The sequence below is a fragment of the Canis aureus genome, chromosome 24 (assembly GCF_053574225.1).
Source record: "Canis aureus isolate CA01 chromosome 24, VMU_Caureus_v.1.0, whole genome shotgun sequence".
Classification (NCBI taxonomy): domain Eukaryota; kingdom Metazoa; phylum Chordata; class Mammalia; order Carnivora; family Canidae; genus Canis; species Canis aureus.
In genome coordinates this window covers 7,027,298-7,042,899 of record NC_135634.1, presented here as the reverse complement: position 1 = coordinate 7,042,899, position 15,602 = coordinate 7,027,298, and the positions used below count along the sequence as shown (strand labels likewise).

Here is a 15,602-nt window from a genome sequence, read left to right as displayed (position 1 = left end):
TAGGTGCATACTTTTCCCTCCATTTCCTTCTCCATAAAGCAGGCATAATAGCACTTACCTTATGGGACAATTGTGAGCATTTGAGTTAATTTACATAAAGTCCTTAGAACAGTGTCTCACATGTACTAAATTCTTTAAAAATATTAACTCTAATACTCTCTACAGTGGTTATAGAGGTCAGACTTTGTTCTTGGGTTTCAGTATAGTAGAAAATGTGCTATACAAAACCTTTATTCTACCCACAAATTCACTATGACACATTCATTATTGAAGATATAATCCCCATTGGTTTATTGGAAACAAGTTATATGAGTTGTCATGCTTTGAGTACAAAGAAGGAGTTAATATGATACTGATTGGTGAGAATTTCTTTGACTTACCTCTCTTTTTTCTATTTAGGATTATTTGCATTTCTTTGATTCTTCATCTCAAAGCAATATGGTGGCTTCTGATCATGTTTGTACTGATAAAAATATTTTCATCTGAAATTTTATACAAAAGTGGAGATCCTGTGAGATCTCCAGAGAACATAAGGCTCTTGTTGGCCAAGATGCCATTAGTGGAGGCCTGTGGAGAGAGTGGGCTTGCCCTCATTTTAGAGGGAGTTCTGCCCTCTGGTAGAACTCAACATGTGTTGAGCCCCTGAGAGAGAACTCAGAGAAATGATTACAAGAAAGAAAGAAAAAGAAAGAAAGAAAGAAAGAAAGAAAAAGAAAGAAAGAAAGAAAGAAAGAAAGAAAGAAAGAAAGAAAGAAAGAAAGAAAGGAAAGAAAGAAAGAAAGAAAGAAAGAAAGAAAGAAAGAAAGAAAGAAAGAAAGAAAGAAAGAAAGAAAGAAAAAGAAAGAAAGCCTCTGAAAAAATTAAAAAAGAAAATGAGGATGAGAAGGAGGGGGATTAAAAATCAGGCAACAATGCACCCAGCTTTCCTTGGACAACAGGAGAGCTAAAAGAAGCAAGAGGAGGACGTGGATATTCAGCAGGAATATTTGGGAGACAGGAAGACATAGGCAAAACTCTCAAAACAGAATGTGAGCCTCAGGAGGTCAAGTTTCTGTGCTTTGATGTGACCCTCTGTGGCCTCATCCATGATCTCTCTGTCTCTGGTGAGATTTCCGGCCCACCCTTGTAAATAGACTTTTTTTTTTGAAACTTAAGAAATATGGTAAATTTAAGTGAAATGTTTAAGGTGAGCCTTTGTTTTTCTTCCTAACATAAAAAATACATTTTATTGAAATCAAATGCAAATTTCACATAACCAAAAATACCTTTGATGGAATATTTTAATGAAGAAACCTTGGCAATTGCCTTTTTGCACATATCAGTAGTGAATCTGAGTTGAAAATGTGTTTGCTAGGAAACGAGTTCTGTGAGCAGTCATCGGATATTAAAGTTGTTTCAGGATCAACAGTTTTCTTATATAATGTCTTTAAATTTTATTCGCTTCAAGGCAATTTAGACATCAAGCAGACTTGGGATCGAATCTTAGTTCCACCCCTTGTTGCCTGAGAAGGCTGTTAACCTCTCTGAGCCTCAGTTTACTTAACTATGTTAAAGGAACAGTAGTAACTTACAACATTATTAAAACGATTTATTGTAATTACCTGTGTAACATTTCTAGCACATAGTTGTGGTAAGTTTGAATTCTTACACATGGTTACACAGTTAGTTATGGATTGTGTAGTGTGGAGAAGTGGTACACATTTCAGGAGCTGAAATATTGAGAGAATGAATGCACAGAAATAATTCCTGGCACAATAGGCCAGAAATATCTGAGAAGAATGAACACCTTCTCTTTCCTCATTGAGTCAGAAGGGGGAGAGGCCTTCCTGGAGGAACATTGGACTCTCTGGTGTCACCATGGGGAAACCATGATTCCACTGGGAAATAAGGAGGGATCTATTTAACTGAACAATTTACACCAAAAAGGGGGTTTTGTGTGGAGGGGGAGACAAGGGAAGTAATGGAGTTCAGAGCTAAGCTGATTGAATAGTCAACACAAGGGTGAGGAATTTGGTAGCTCAGGTTCAGATATGAATAATATCTGTTGAGGACCCCATGCAATCTGGAACTGAACTGGAGGCTTTAGTGTGGCTCTTATGTAATTCTCCCATCTTGAAGTCATTGCCCAGTGTACTAATTAGAGAGTTGGGATCCAAACTTCACAGAAGAGAGAATATATTATTATTTTGTTCATTTGGTCATTCAATCATACATTTACTCATTCTCAAAACATTCATAAGACAACTACTACTGTCACCAGGGACTGCCTAACAAGCCACAATAATCCCATTTTCTACCCCTGCTTCCAGGTGCAGCCTGCCTCCAGAATCTAAGGTGGGGTGTCAGAAGCCACAAGCTCCAAGTAAGCCTCTATGACCCACTTGTTGACAGGTTTGATCCAATTTGGACACCATGCTAACCCTCCAGATGACCTCGAGATCATTACCATCTGACTATAATAAAACACACACCTACTAGCACCTTGACAGATCTGATCATGCATATTCATGAGAAGAAAAAGGTGGCACTCTGATTCCAGGAAGCCTCTTCCTCCCTACCAACCAAAACTCCAAGTCTTCTTGCTTCTTGGCCCGTTAATTACCTTAACCCCATGAAACCGTGACCATGAGACCTAACTGGGGAGAAGGTACCTTTAGAGCAGGAGCTCCCTCTCCATTCCCTGGTCATTGAATAAATTACCTGCCTGCCATCAAATATTGTCTGTGGTTTGGCTGTTTGGTGAACAGTATTGAGTGGGAAAAGAACCTACTACTATGGTAACACTGCATGCTAAGCAAGTTGTTAAAGGATGGGGCACAAGAATGTTCAGGACATTGTCCCTTCCCTCAAGGACCTACCATACAGGTAGAGGAGACCAACACATGTAACTGTCTCAGTTTTCCATCACTCAAACTTGGGACTCTTTTGAGAAAGTGTATCAGCTAGGCTGAAAGTTCACATGTAAGCAAGTCAGAACCTTATTCCTCTTTCATGCAATAGTTGGAGGTAGACAATCCAGAGTTAAAATGATAGTTCCATTCTGTGAGTCCTCTAGAGAATGAGGATTCCTCTCTGTTGACATTCTACCATCACTTGAAGATTAAATTCTATCTACATTTTAAGCAGTAGGATGGACAAAGAGGAAAGAAAATGCATATTGTTCTCCATTTAAGGACACATCTAGGAAGTTGTACACATTACTTATACTTACACCTCACTGACCATTGTTAATCCGAGGCTCATACCTGGCTACAAGTGAGGCTACAAAACATAGACACCATGTGCCCAACTACAGATCAGAGGTTCCATTATTGAACAAGAGAAAAGCAGCATCAGTCTCTTCAACTGGGAGTTGGTGGTGGTATGAATCCGTTTTTGACACCCTTCTGATTTGGATATCTCTACCCTTACCTTCCTCCATAACTTATTAGCACACTGTCTTCTGCCAGCCTTCTCTGAAGCTTTGGAGGAAAGACAACATATGGCAGAGAGTATGTTGAACTCCATGTTAAATCTGACTTTTCCTAAAGCCCAGTAAAAAATATCACCCAATATTTTAAGCCCCTCCCTGGTTGGTTAAACATGCAACTTTTGATTTCAGCTCAGGTCATGATCTCAGGGTGATAAGATCAAGCCCTGAGATGGGCGTGGAACCTGCTAAAGAGGCATTAAGAAAAAAAAAGATTTTAAGCCCTTCTCAGATGCACTCCAGCTGCCAACCTTGTTCTACTGCCCCTGGAGTTCTCCTTACTCCATGAGGGCACCTGCCTTTACAAGCTTCTACAGAACAAATCATCTCCTGAACTTCTGGAAAGCCCTACTCCTTCATAAGAGTTGATTTGGTCATCTCATTGTCCTCCAGGCTTGTCACTCTCCCTTTACCCCCAGACAATGGAATACATTTTCTAATCTAAGAATCATATTTCTCCAAGTCTGAGTTATGGAGGTTGTAGATGAGGTGGTGGTGCTCAAGAACTAGGATTGGAGTAGCTTTTGAAACACCTTGGGGGTACCCCTAACAAATTGAGTCTACTGAGCTCCACTGGTTTGCTCTCTTGCTCTCTCTCTGTCACTCTCTCTGTCCCTCTGTCTCTGTCTCTGCCCTTCCCCCTCCCACACACACTTCCTTCCAAGGGCAAACCTGAATTCTCAGAGACCAAACAGCTTAACCAGTAGATGCAAACTTGATTACTTCTTGAGGGAAGTACATGAATGAGTGAAGCATGTTAGATGGAGAATTTGGCCAAATCTGCCATATGTACCCTGTCCTAATGATGCGGCCCACATCTAGCTCCTAAGGATTCTGATCATATGGGTCAACATTTTCATCTCCTGTGTTTTGTTTTTGTTTTTTTTGTACAAAGGACACTGGAAATCAACCTTTTTTTTTTTTTTTTTTCCAGATGACAATTCCAGGTTTTCAAAATCTTGGCACTGCATTAAAAAATGTAAACATTGTATAACAGATCTACTGGGTTGGATCCCACTTAAATGCAACCAGGAGCCTCCAGTTTGAGACTTCTTTAGTGAGCACTGAAAGAAACATTTCCTTAGCTGGTTTTGGTAGCACCACAGATAGCATTCAAATTTTGGTGAGTGTCTAGCATTATCTTCCAGAGCAATGTGAGTTCCTTCTTTCATTTCTGTCTCTTCAAAATGTACCTACTTGAGCAAAGTAAGTAATACTCAAAATGTACCTACTTGAGTAATAAGGCAGGGAATAATTTCTAGCTATAGACTTATTATGACTATACCTTTAACTGCAAAGATCGTGGGAGAACTTGTGGACTTACCACCTGCAGGAGCCTGATTAAGTAAATGGACAGGATGTTACCCTACTCCTCAGTCTCTGTGTAGGAAGGGATCATTCTTTTTTCCCCTTTAGATCAGGTGATTACAATATGGTGTGGAAAACAGCTGGGGCAGCACTATCTCCACAGCATTCTGTCTTGGTCCCTAGAAAACTCTTAGCTTCCCACTAGGACCTTCACCTTGCCTTTAACATTTTTTTTTTTCTTTCTGGATGTGCCTTAGAAGCCATGATACCCTGTTCTGAGTTTGGCTTTATTCTAAGACAATAGGAAACAACGTAAGATTTTTAAGTGGAGGAGTGATATAAACAAAAATGAATCTGGAAACTGTCTAAGTTGACCTGGGAAGGAGAGAAACTGGATTCAGGGAGACCAGTTAGGAGTGATTATAATAGGATTGGTGTTGAGACACTGAAGTGGATAAGTGGCAGTGGAAAAGGACAGAACAGAGCAGACGCAAAGATAATTTGGAGACAGATTCTAATTTTTTTGCAATTGTCTTTAGAAGTAAGACACAGATTTCAAGCCTGGGTGACTGGGAGGATGGCTGTCACAGAAACAAACCAAATTATTAGCAATATGTGTTTCTTGGCTTATTAAATTTTTATATTGATTTTCTTCCTTTAAAAATAGCTTTCAGAACGATCAATTGATACTGACTATATTTTCTATAGGTTTATAATTTTTGTTCTGCAGGATTCCGAGGACTTTATAAGCACTATCTCATTAATTCTCCTGAAAACTTTGTGAGGTGGGTTTACAAGACCCCATATACAGAAGATGGCTTTTTAAAAAAATTATTCTTGACTATCTCTCATTCTCACTATGATCTTTTAGAATCTCAATAGCAATGAGTAGAAATTATGCTTGGAGTATACTGTGTTCCCAATTATTATCAATAGAGTCTAATTGCAAACATGTGTTTATTTCAGCTGGGATTATTGTCTGGTTGATTACAATGGAGAATCTGAATGACAGCATCTGGCATAGTTCTTTTATATGACTCTTATATGAACATATTTTATATAACTGGAGAGTTATATGAGACCTCTCAGCCACATCATCCTTTATAACTACTTTTATTTAACATGTGACCCACTAGGATAGAAGGAGGTCTGTACCACAAATAGCAATGGCTCTAATATCTCTATGGGCTCATCAACACAAGCTGCATTGATAGTCAAACACCAGTTTCTTAAAGTAGCAAGCTAGTTCCAACTACCTATCACTGTGTAACAAATCATCCCCAAATTTAGTGGTTTAAATTATTAATCTGCAATTTGGGCAGGGCTTAGAAGGTATGGTTTGTATTTACTCCATGCAGTGTCAGCTGGGATGGCTGGCTGTGGGTGGAGGATCCATTTTTAAAATGGCTCTCACACATAGCTGGCAAACAGGTTTTGACTGTCAGATGGAAGCTCAGCTGGGGCTCCTGGCTGAGGTCTTAGAGTCTCTTGGGTTTCCTTGAAATAAGAGCACTTGAGTCCAAAAGTAAAAATTCCAAGAGACAGAAAGTGGAAGCTGCCAGGATCTTGAGGCTTAGGCCTAGAAGTTGTCACTTGTCACTTCCCATTGTATTTTATTGGCCAAAGCAGTCATAGAGCCTGGTAAGACTCAAGGAAATGGGGCATAGGCTACACTTCTTCATAGGAGGAGTGTCAAAGACTATGTGGCTAAATTTAATTTGCTGTAATGAAAATTACTTTAGACAGGTTGAATGAATGATAGTCTTATTTGGCATCTCTGAATTCAAGGGTGATAAATTTCAATGGAGGCTAATAATTCTGGATTCCTATTTTTAAGATTTTATTTATTTATTTGAGAGAGAGAGAAAGTATGAGTCAGGGGCCACGGAAGGGCAGAGGAAGAGGGAGAAGCAGGCTTTCCACTGAGCAGGACCGGCTTGATCTCAGGACTCCAGGATCATGACCTGAGCCAAAGACAGACACTTAGCTGACTAAGCCACCCAGGTTCCCCTAATTCCGGATTCTAAGAATACACATTTTTTTTCTTAGTCTCCATTCACCTTCTTCATATACTATCATTTATCTCTGGGTTCTTATATCTCCTCAAGTGCTTTTTTCTTTTTTTAACCTTTGGTTTATTGTATGTGCTTTCCCCACTTCTGCAGCCTAGCTACCAATTCTTCTGCAAAGTTCTCTTGAGTTTCCAAACTAAAGTGTCCCTTTCAGGTGCCTCCATAGTTTTTGGCTTCATCTTATCAACAGAATTATGATAGCACATTGGAGCCTGACTGGTGCTCTGGCTTCCCTTATAGACTGTAGTTTTTCTGAGGGAAGGTAGTCCCTCTTGTTCATTTTGGTATCCCCAGCACAGAAGATTGTTCCTGGACAATAGATACTCAATACATATTTGCAGAATGGTTGATCCACATTCTGCCCTCAATATATGCATTCTTGGAATAATCTACAATTATCATGGACTACGGCATGATATTTGATACTGTTAGAATTCACCCTCAACTTCTCCTTCTCTTAACTGGAGATACTAGGAGTTATGTGCTGTCAAATCTGAAAGAATGAAAGGAAATGTCATGTAAGTCCTATGAGAGGTGGTGATGAATGAAGCCAGATGAACAAAAGCACTATTATTTGTATTAAAGATTATTCTTTCTGTGATGATTGTGTTAAGACTATATTTAGCAGGGTATTTCTCCACGGTTTTATATGTAAAGAGGAGCTATACAAAGCAGCAAGGACATTAACTATGCCTCATTCATCTCCATTGGCCCCTGGACAGTTTGAAGCAGGATATATACGCCACACTCCAAATTGATAACAGGTGTCTGATTCCAAATAAATGTCACCAGTCCTGCACTTAATGCATTGTAGCAGAACATGATGAAATATTAGCAGAGTGTAGTAGTGTGTACTGGAAAGCAGAATGAACATGGGATTTGGTAACACTGTCTTAACAATTGAATATGCAGTGAATGTTAATCTTGCTTATTAAGCACAGGAACAGATGAACCAATGAAATCTTGTATTAGAAGCTGTGGGTGAGGGGCACTTGGGTGGCTCAGTCAGATAAGCATCTGCCTTCAGTTCTGGTCATGATCTCAGGGACCTAGAATCAAGCCCCAGGTCCCTGTTCAGCTGGGAGTCTTCTTCTCCCTCTCCTTATCCCCCTCCCTCCTTGATTGTACTCTCTCATGTGTGTGCATGCCTTCTCAAATAAATGAATGAAATCTTAAAACAAAAACAAAAACAAAAACAAAAACAAACAGAAGCTGTGGATGTGGTATATTGTTTTCTATTTCAGACAGTTAAGAGTCATTGATCATTGATCACTCTGGGAGAGGCCCTTGCTCAGAAGTGAGAGAGCCTGACTATGAAATTAGGCCTCTAAGGGGTGATGATTTCATTTAACCTCAAAACATGCATTGAGCTGTAAAGATGCTAGTCAACTGTGCTAGGTGACAAGTGGGCTACAAAGAGAATACAACATTATGCCTCCCTTGAAGGATCTGTGGCCAGTGGATGGGCATGAAGGCAAGAGTCAAGAAAAAGGTGGAGAAAGGGAGTGTGGATAGCATCAGAGTCTGAAACAGGCGAGGTCTAGAAGCTGGATGTCTTTTCTCTAAGTCTTTGGATGGGTTACTAAAACTCTGTGAGCCTCAGTTTCCTCATCTGTAAAAGGATGTTGATTACACAATACCTACTTCCAGAATATTATTACAAAAATGAAATAGAGAAGAGGAGTGAGGCAATAAACTCCAAGAGTGTAGAAGGCAACTCCCAGTCTGTTTCATTTTACCATTGTTATTTGCTGAACATATTACAGTGATTAGTGATTGTTTTGTCACTACACGTTGAATGAAAATGCTTAAGCACAGTTCTTGGCACATATTAAGAATTCAATAAATGTTCACCATTAAGCTAGATGGGAGTATTACATAGTCATGGTAACATAAGAGCTAAGTAATTGTAGCAGTGGTTGTTGCCGATAATAGTAATAACAATAGTGTCATTGGTCATGTTTAACTATGGACACATAAAATGAATAGACAAATAGCAAGATATAAGGCTAAAAGGATAAGTTAACTATGTTCCTGGTGGGAGTGGAGGAGCTTTAGTACCCCGGTGAGTAGTTAATCCTTCATTCACAAGGAAAGGCTGCTTTTGAAAACTTCTAAGTAAGGAGGCACACTATGGCAACTGTGGGTAAGATGGACTACAGGATGGAAATTTCTTTAAAATCTCTGGACTTGAGTTACAGAGGTCCAGGTAGGATTGGTGCTGAGCTAGACTAGAGGGAAGAGAGAGATGGAGAGGAGTGAAGAAGTAAGTGAGGGAATTCAGAGGTAGAATTGATAGCAGTGAGTTGTATAGATGCAGTATGGGAGAAGGAAGTACCAAATGACTTGAAACCTCAGGGACTAGAGTAGATACTCATATTGGGATGATTATTTTGGTTCAGCATATATTTGTGTTTGTACCACTGGTGGAATACCAAGTAAGAAATGGGCCTTAGGCAATTGAAACTTTATCTGTGGAGCAGCAAAAGGAAGTTGGTAACAAAGTTGAAGAGTTGCTTTTTAAGGACAAGAGAACTAAAGTTCAGGTAGTAGATGAGGTTGCTATGAGAAAGGGGGTACAGGGGAGAGGATCACAGTGAAGAAGTCAGAGAAGAGCTAATCTGTGAATAAGGAACAGCTTGTGACGTAGAAGGAGGAGTGAGAGAGGTAGAAGAATGAAGGAAGTCCATGACACCCCATTATGAGATAAGGTCTAGCCATTTTGGAAAATTGAGAACTGAAAGTTGTGTTCTGCACTGTAGAAGATGGCAAAGAGCGGTGATCTATTTTTAGAAACAAATGTCATCTCAACTGTGTTACTATTTGGTGGCCACCCTTTGAAGCTCTCTTGTTAATCCACAGCTTTTCCCAGCTCCACAGCTGACATCTCAGTGTAAATGTCCATTTCAATGCATTGAATTACAAGTAAAAGAATATCACAATGAGAATGAATTAAATCATAAACCAATGAATTGCTTACTAAACAATTCATGGTTCATGAATACTGAGTTCATGGTTCAGTAATGTTATCAGTGACTTTATCTTTCTGCCCTTTCATCCTCAGTGTGTCCACTATGCTTCTCCTAGCCTCAAAATGTGTATTGTCTGTGCCTCCAAGAATCACATCCTCAAGCAGGAAAGAAAATTAAAGCACAAGAATTTTTTTTTAATGCCATTCATGCATCTTAATCAAAGGAAAAAAAAAACTTTCCTAAAAGCCCTAGCAGGGGATCCCTGGGTGGCGCAGCGGTTTGGCGCCTGCCTTTGGCCCAGGGCGCGATCCTGGAGACCCGGGATGGAATCCCACGTCGGGCTCCCGGTGCATGGAGCCTGCTTCTCCCTCTGCCTATGTCTCTGCCTCTCTCTCTCTCTGTGACTATCATAAATAAATAAAAATTAAAAAAAAAAAAAAAAGCCCTAGCAGATTTTCCTTTACATTTTATTGTCCAGATCTAAGTCATATGCCAACCCCAAACCAGCCTTTGGCAAGGGGAAAATAGATGGTCATGCCTGGCTGAGAGTTCAACCAATCACAATGGATTCTGCCCTGGGCACGCTGCTGTCCAAACAGGATCAGGCCTGAATTAGTGAGGAAAAAGTGATATGAAAGTTGGACAGACACCAAACAGTGTCTATATAAGAGGATGTAAAGTTAGAATTCTGTGTGTTGAGAAAAAAAAGACATAGGTCTACCATGTATTGGAACCTGGCCAAATGCTCCATTCCAGCAGAAGATACTATAAACATAAAGATATACAAGGGTCTTTTGAAGACGACCTGGATATATCTGAGAGGAAGAGCATTGCTTTATCTTTTATTAACATTATTCATTCTGCCTAATTAATAAGAATAATTTCCATATTTGCCTAAAACTGTATATTACCCTCTTTCCAGCACTTAGAATCATATAACCTTAGCTTTGCCCCAGATAACTCCATGATGGGCATGCAGAAACCCAAATGAACACTGTGACCTTACCAGTTCCACCTCCTGCACAAAGAACAGGACTTCCAAATCTATGGCATTGTTCACTCTATTTGGCTCTTTGCTCAGAATCAGAAAAGCATCACCTTTGTTCTATATGTCACCTTTGTTCTCCCCTCCCCTCCCATCTTTCATCCTCCAGTTTTTGCTTTGTCTAATACTAACAATATCAATTATTGGTATTGGCTCATGTTTTTAAAATAGTAATAGGCAATACATCTAAATTGTCTCCCTATGGTTCCATCAAGCTTAAGAGATGCCAACCCACAGGTCACTGAGGTTGGTCTCTGGCCATAGACCTAATGTTTAAGTTTAGATCCCAGTAGATCCAGATCCTGGCTTTGTCATAATGAAGCAGTGCTAGCAAGTATGGGGCTATGTAGGCTGCCCTGTCCTAAGTTACAAATGAAAAGGGAGTTAGAAATTAAAATGGAAAAAGAGAAACACATCTCCACAGATTTCAGCCCAGGTTATAGCTGAAGTCATTTATATAATGAATAACTGTTTTACAGTAATAAGAGTTAAAGCATGTTAAAACATAAGTAGCTGGGGAAAGCAGAATTTCACCCTTATTAGCCATTAATGCATTAGCATGAGTTAGTTTGTCAAATTATCAAGTTGGTCATTTAGTTAGTGTAGAGAAAGAGAAGCTAAGAAAGAACAAAAAGCTAATTCCATCATTTTACAGTTATGCCTGAGCATGTCCTTAGATTAGATTACACAGTGTTGGCAAAACCCCACTGAATTCTACCTTCCTGTGCTCTAGCCTAAAGATGTCCAAAGGTCATCCACCCCGAGGTCCGGATGAAAGGCCTCTTTACGATCACCTGTCCCCTCACTCAATACAGAAAATCTCTCTTCTGAAATTCCAGGAGACATTATTTACATCTTTCTCATGACATTTATAACCATCTACTTTGCATGATGATTATTTGTTTATATTGTTTCTTTATATACATTATTTGCATATACAAACTATTATTTGTTTATATGTATTATGTGCTCGAAAGAATAACCACCACGAACAGAATCTGCATGTGATCCTTTTTCATCTTCATAATGTCTTGAACAGTCCCTTCATATGTGTGTGCTCAAAATACATTTATTGATTGACTAAATAAATTATATTTAGAGCTCTACTCACATGTCAATTTTAATTTCCTTGGCTTTATTCCTTTTATGATTTCTTTAGCAGTCCACTTTGAAGTCATAGTCTAAAGGAGATTTAGATTGTGGGCAGAGCAAACAAAAAGATTATAAATTTTCTTTCCCATTCATTTCAAATTGTGATGTGTGAACACACATACACATTATGCAGTAAAAAAAAAAAAACCTTGAAAATGATCTTGGCTTCCTCTTCTTCATTTCTGAACACCTGTATTAATATCTATTCATGAAACAGAGGCAGCAGGTAGAAGTTCATGTAGTGCTTCCCCCACCACACTGACTCACGGTGCAGATGCTGGGTGTTCCAAAGTCCCCATCTGTATTGCCTTTCAGGAAAAGCATACGTGGCTCTCCCTGTTATAAGACAGATGGTCTTTTTCCTTTCTTTCTATATTATAGTCTATGATTTCGGAACTGTAGAAGCTGATAAAATTCAGGAGGGGACTCTTCCGTTGAATGATAAGAATATTTCCTATGTTAACTCAGAGACAAACCCCTCAAATCCTTTATGGGATTAAGATTTTAATTTCATTATTACACAGGGGTTCTAAAGAATTTTATTCACTCTGGGTAGCATTCATTTTGCAATTCTGGTTCATCTGGAATTTGTTTTTAATGCGGTCTATGTCTCTCAGCCCTGTACTCCAAGGCAAACTGCAATGTTGTTTTGATGCTCCTCCAGGCCCTAATCCCTTCTGTGTAATGGGGCATTTGTTTCTCTTCAGTGAACAGTAAACCTGTAATTCCCTTTAATCCTGAGTGAGGTTGAGAGAGCAAGGATTTCAGTTATTCACTCTCCCACCTACTTCCATAGGCGTTTCATTTTCACAGAAGACCCTTTAGAATTTTTACAAATCCCAGAGTATCATCTAGTGTAGTCCCTAAAAAGATGCTACAAATGGAGTTCAAAGTCTAGGTCAATTGCATCATCTAGGAACTTCTGAACACAGATTGGATTTGGCTTGGAATCTCTGATTGTCTGCTCCCTGCTTCCACTAGAGCCATTCCCAAAGCATTTAGTATTTGAAGTGATTAAATAAGTCTGAATACAATGAAATATATATAGATATGCATATAATGAATATATATGGAGGGAAAGCTTTTCTGGTAAAATGCCTTCCCCTCCTCTAAGCTGACGTAGAGGTCCTGATGTAATGAAATATGGAAATCTACCAACAGGTGAGATGGATTTTTTTTTAGAATATCACAATAGTAGGGAAAAAAAGAAGGAAAAGAAAGAAAACAAGTACTTAATGGCCCTTTGCCCTTGGCAAACCTTATAAGCAAAATGTCACTCTGCTTTGAAATAGCATTTCTAGACCAAACACATTTTTGAAGTCTATTCCAAGAAAGTTTTAACTCAGTGCTAAGGAATTTTAATCCTAGAATAATACAAGTTTTCCATTCCTTGGCGGTCAAGAGACTTAGATATTTGAGAACCATGTGGTTTCCTTATCTAGTCAATCAAATAAAGACTTTTGTGTGACTTTTGATTTGGTCCCTGCACAAATTTGCCCTTCTGATGGTAATACTTGAGGAGCTAAATAATGTGTGAAATTTCCTCCCTAGTGATTTTATATTATAGATCTCAAATAATTCTTCCCTTGGGTTCTTTAATGCAGCAAGTGCTCCATTCTACTCAGAAGGTGATTCTTTGAAAGTAAAATTTTAGTCCAAAGTAATTCATTAGCAATGCCAGTGAAGGATTAAGAGGAAAATTTATTTTATCAATAATAAATTGCTCTCTTTTGCTTTTATAGATACGAATTAAATACTTATTGGTTGTAACTACTGAAATGTAATTTTAGCAAAGCACAATTCACAGATTGAGACAAGGAGTTATTAGAACTGGAGAAGATGACAGAGTTTGGTTTCAGACTGATCTTTCTAATTTCCTGCTCTAACCACTGATTGATTTCTCTTGGCACAGAACTAGACATGCAAGAGATTTCTACTTGGGTGTTAATTAGGATCTTTACCTTGAGTGTGCTTCTGACAGTGTTTGCATATAACCCTTTCCTAATAGAAAATATCTGGAAAATTTTAAGCACATAAAGGGGGGAAAGTGGGAAAGAGAGGATTTATGGACAAATGTCCAAGTGTAGGAGAAGGTATTATGGATAATTGGGAGGCAGGTGTTCTTGAATAGATCAAAAACAGTAGTTAGGGTATAAAAGAAAAGAGAGGTCATTTCTAGTCCAAAATGAGAATCTGAACTTGTGATTTAATCACCCAGCTCTTACAAATGCTAACTGAAGTGCCAAAATAATAGAAGAGGGAAGAGGTGCAAATGACCCTGGCAACAATAAAAGAATGCCTCCCATACTCAGAGTCATTGAGAAATTTATTCAACATGTGGTGCAAGAAAGATGAAAGTGAGAGAAGGACCAATAGGCTGGCAATTTCATGCTTACAAGGGAATGACATGGGCATAGTGAAGGGAGTCTTACCCAAACTGTCCTAACAACTTTTGGTTGGAACAAAATGAGCTGGAGAGAAGAATGAACAAAAGAATAATATGAATTGGCACATATTGATCATAAAAGAGAAGACTGAGAAATGTGCTGGATGCTGAATCCCAACACGAAATGTAACAGTAACCACATCAACAGCTATTTGCGGGGCACAGGTGTTAGTGTTTTATAGATATTAACTTAGTCATCACAGCACATTTGCCATGTGAGTTTCTTAATTACCCACCTTTTAAGATTAGGAGACTGAGTCATAGAGATGTTAAATTATGATAGGTGAACAGGAGATGATATGATTGTCTTCCTGGACAAATAGTCAACCAAAAATTGTTAGAACTTAAGACAACTCTCAATATTAATGGATTGCCTATAATTAGCACCCTGTTAAAAAAATCACAGGAAAAAAGTTTCTTAACAATAAAAATTGAAATATAAAAGATGTAAGAATAAACTTAATAGGTAGGATGTATAATGAAATTATACAATTTTAGTGAAGCACATAAAGAAACTGATGAATGACTAGAGAAATAATACATTCCTGAATACAATCATCTAACATTGCAACAATATGTTTCTTATATCTAGTTAATCTACAAAATAAATTATTATTAATCAATATTTAATTAGGATTTGGAGGGGGAAGACAGTATATAATTAGAGTATTTATTTTGATTTTGTTTTTAACTACAGAAATAATGCATCAATATATAATCCCATGGTTAAAAAAATCATTTTTTATAGAAGTTGGCATTACTCTTGGTCATCACTGTCACCCTCTTCTTGCCAAAGATAACCGTTAATGTATTGTGAATCCTTCCAGACTATTTTCTATGCTCATGAAGGTGATAGATGATAGATGATAGATAGACAGAGAGAGATAACAGATTTATGCTATGGATTTCCTCTCTTTTTCATAAATAATTCCTGCTGTACTTATTTATGATCACTTGATATTTTTACTTAATGTCTTTGAGAGGCTTCTACTTTGGTGTGTAAACCTCTCTTTCAATCTTTTTAATGTTTGTAGTATATTCTATGGTAGGGATATAATGAGCTGTTTGGGGGATTTTTTTAGTTTTGATCACTTCCCTATTGATAGGAGGTGATGATCAGAAAGTAGGTAATATTGAA

At 38.3% G+C, this 15,602-nt stretch overlaps 2 long non-coding RNA genes across 5 annotated transcripts in view; one reads left to right on the top strand and one right to left on the bottom strand.

Annotated features, from left to right (window-relative positions):
* The window catches only part of LOC144295700 (uncharacterized), a 153,347-nt gene extending 143,108 nt beyond the window's left edge, over window positions 1-10,239 (top strand). For 2 of the 4 annotated variants that reach the window (XR_013362785.1, XR_013362783.1), the window contains 3 exons: window positions 2,310-2,362; window positions 4,404-4,592; window positions 9,914-10,239. This is a non-coding gene — a long non-coding RNA (uncharacterized LOC144295700). Of the gene's footprint in view, window positions 1-2,309; window positions 2,705-4,403; window positions 4,593-9,913 lie in introns of those variants that run through there. The other 2 variants (XR_013362784.1, XR_013362782.1) reach the window with 1 other exon arrangement.
* The window catches only part of LOC144295701 (uncharacterized), an 86,574-nt gene that overhangs the window by 28,798 nt on the left and 42,174 nt on the right, over window positions 1-15,602 (bottom strand). The gene's annotated exons all lie outside the window — the stretch shown is intronic.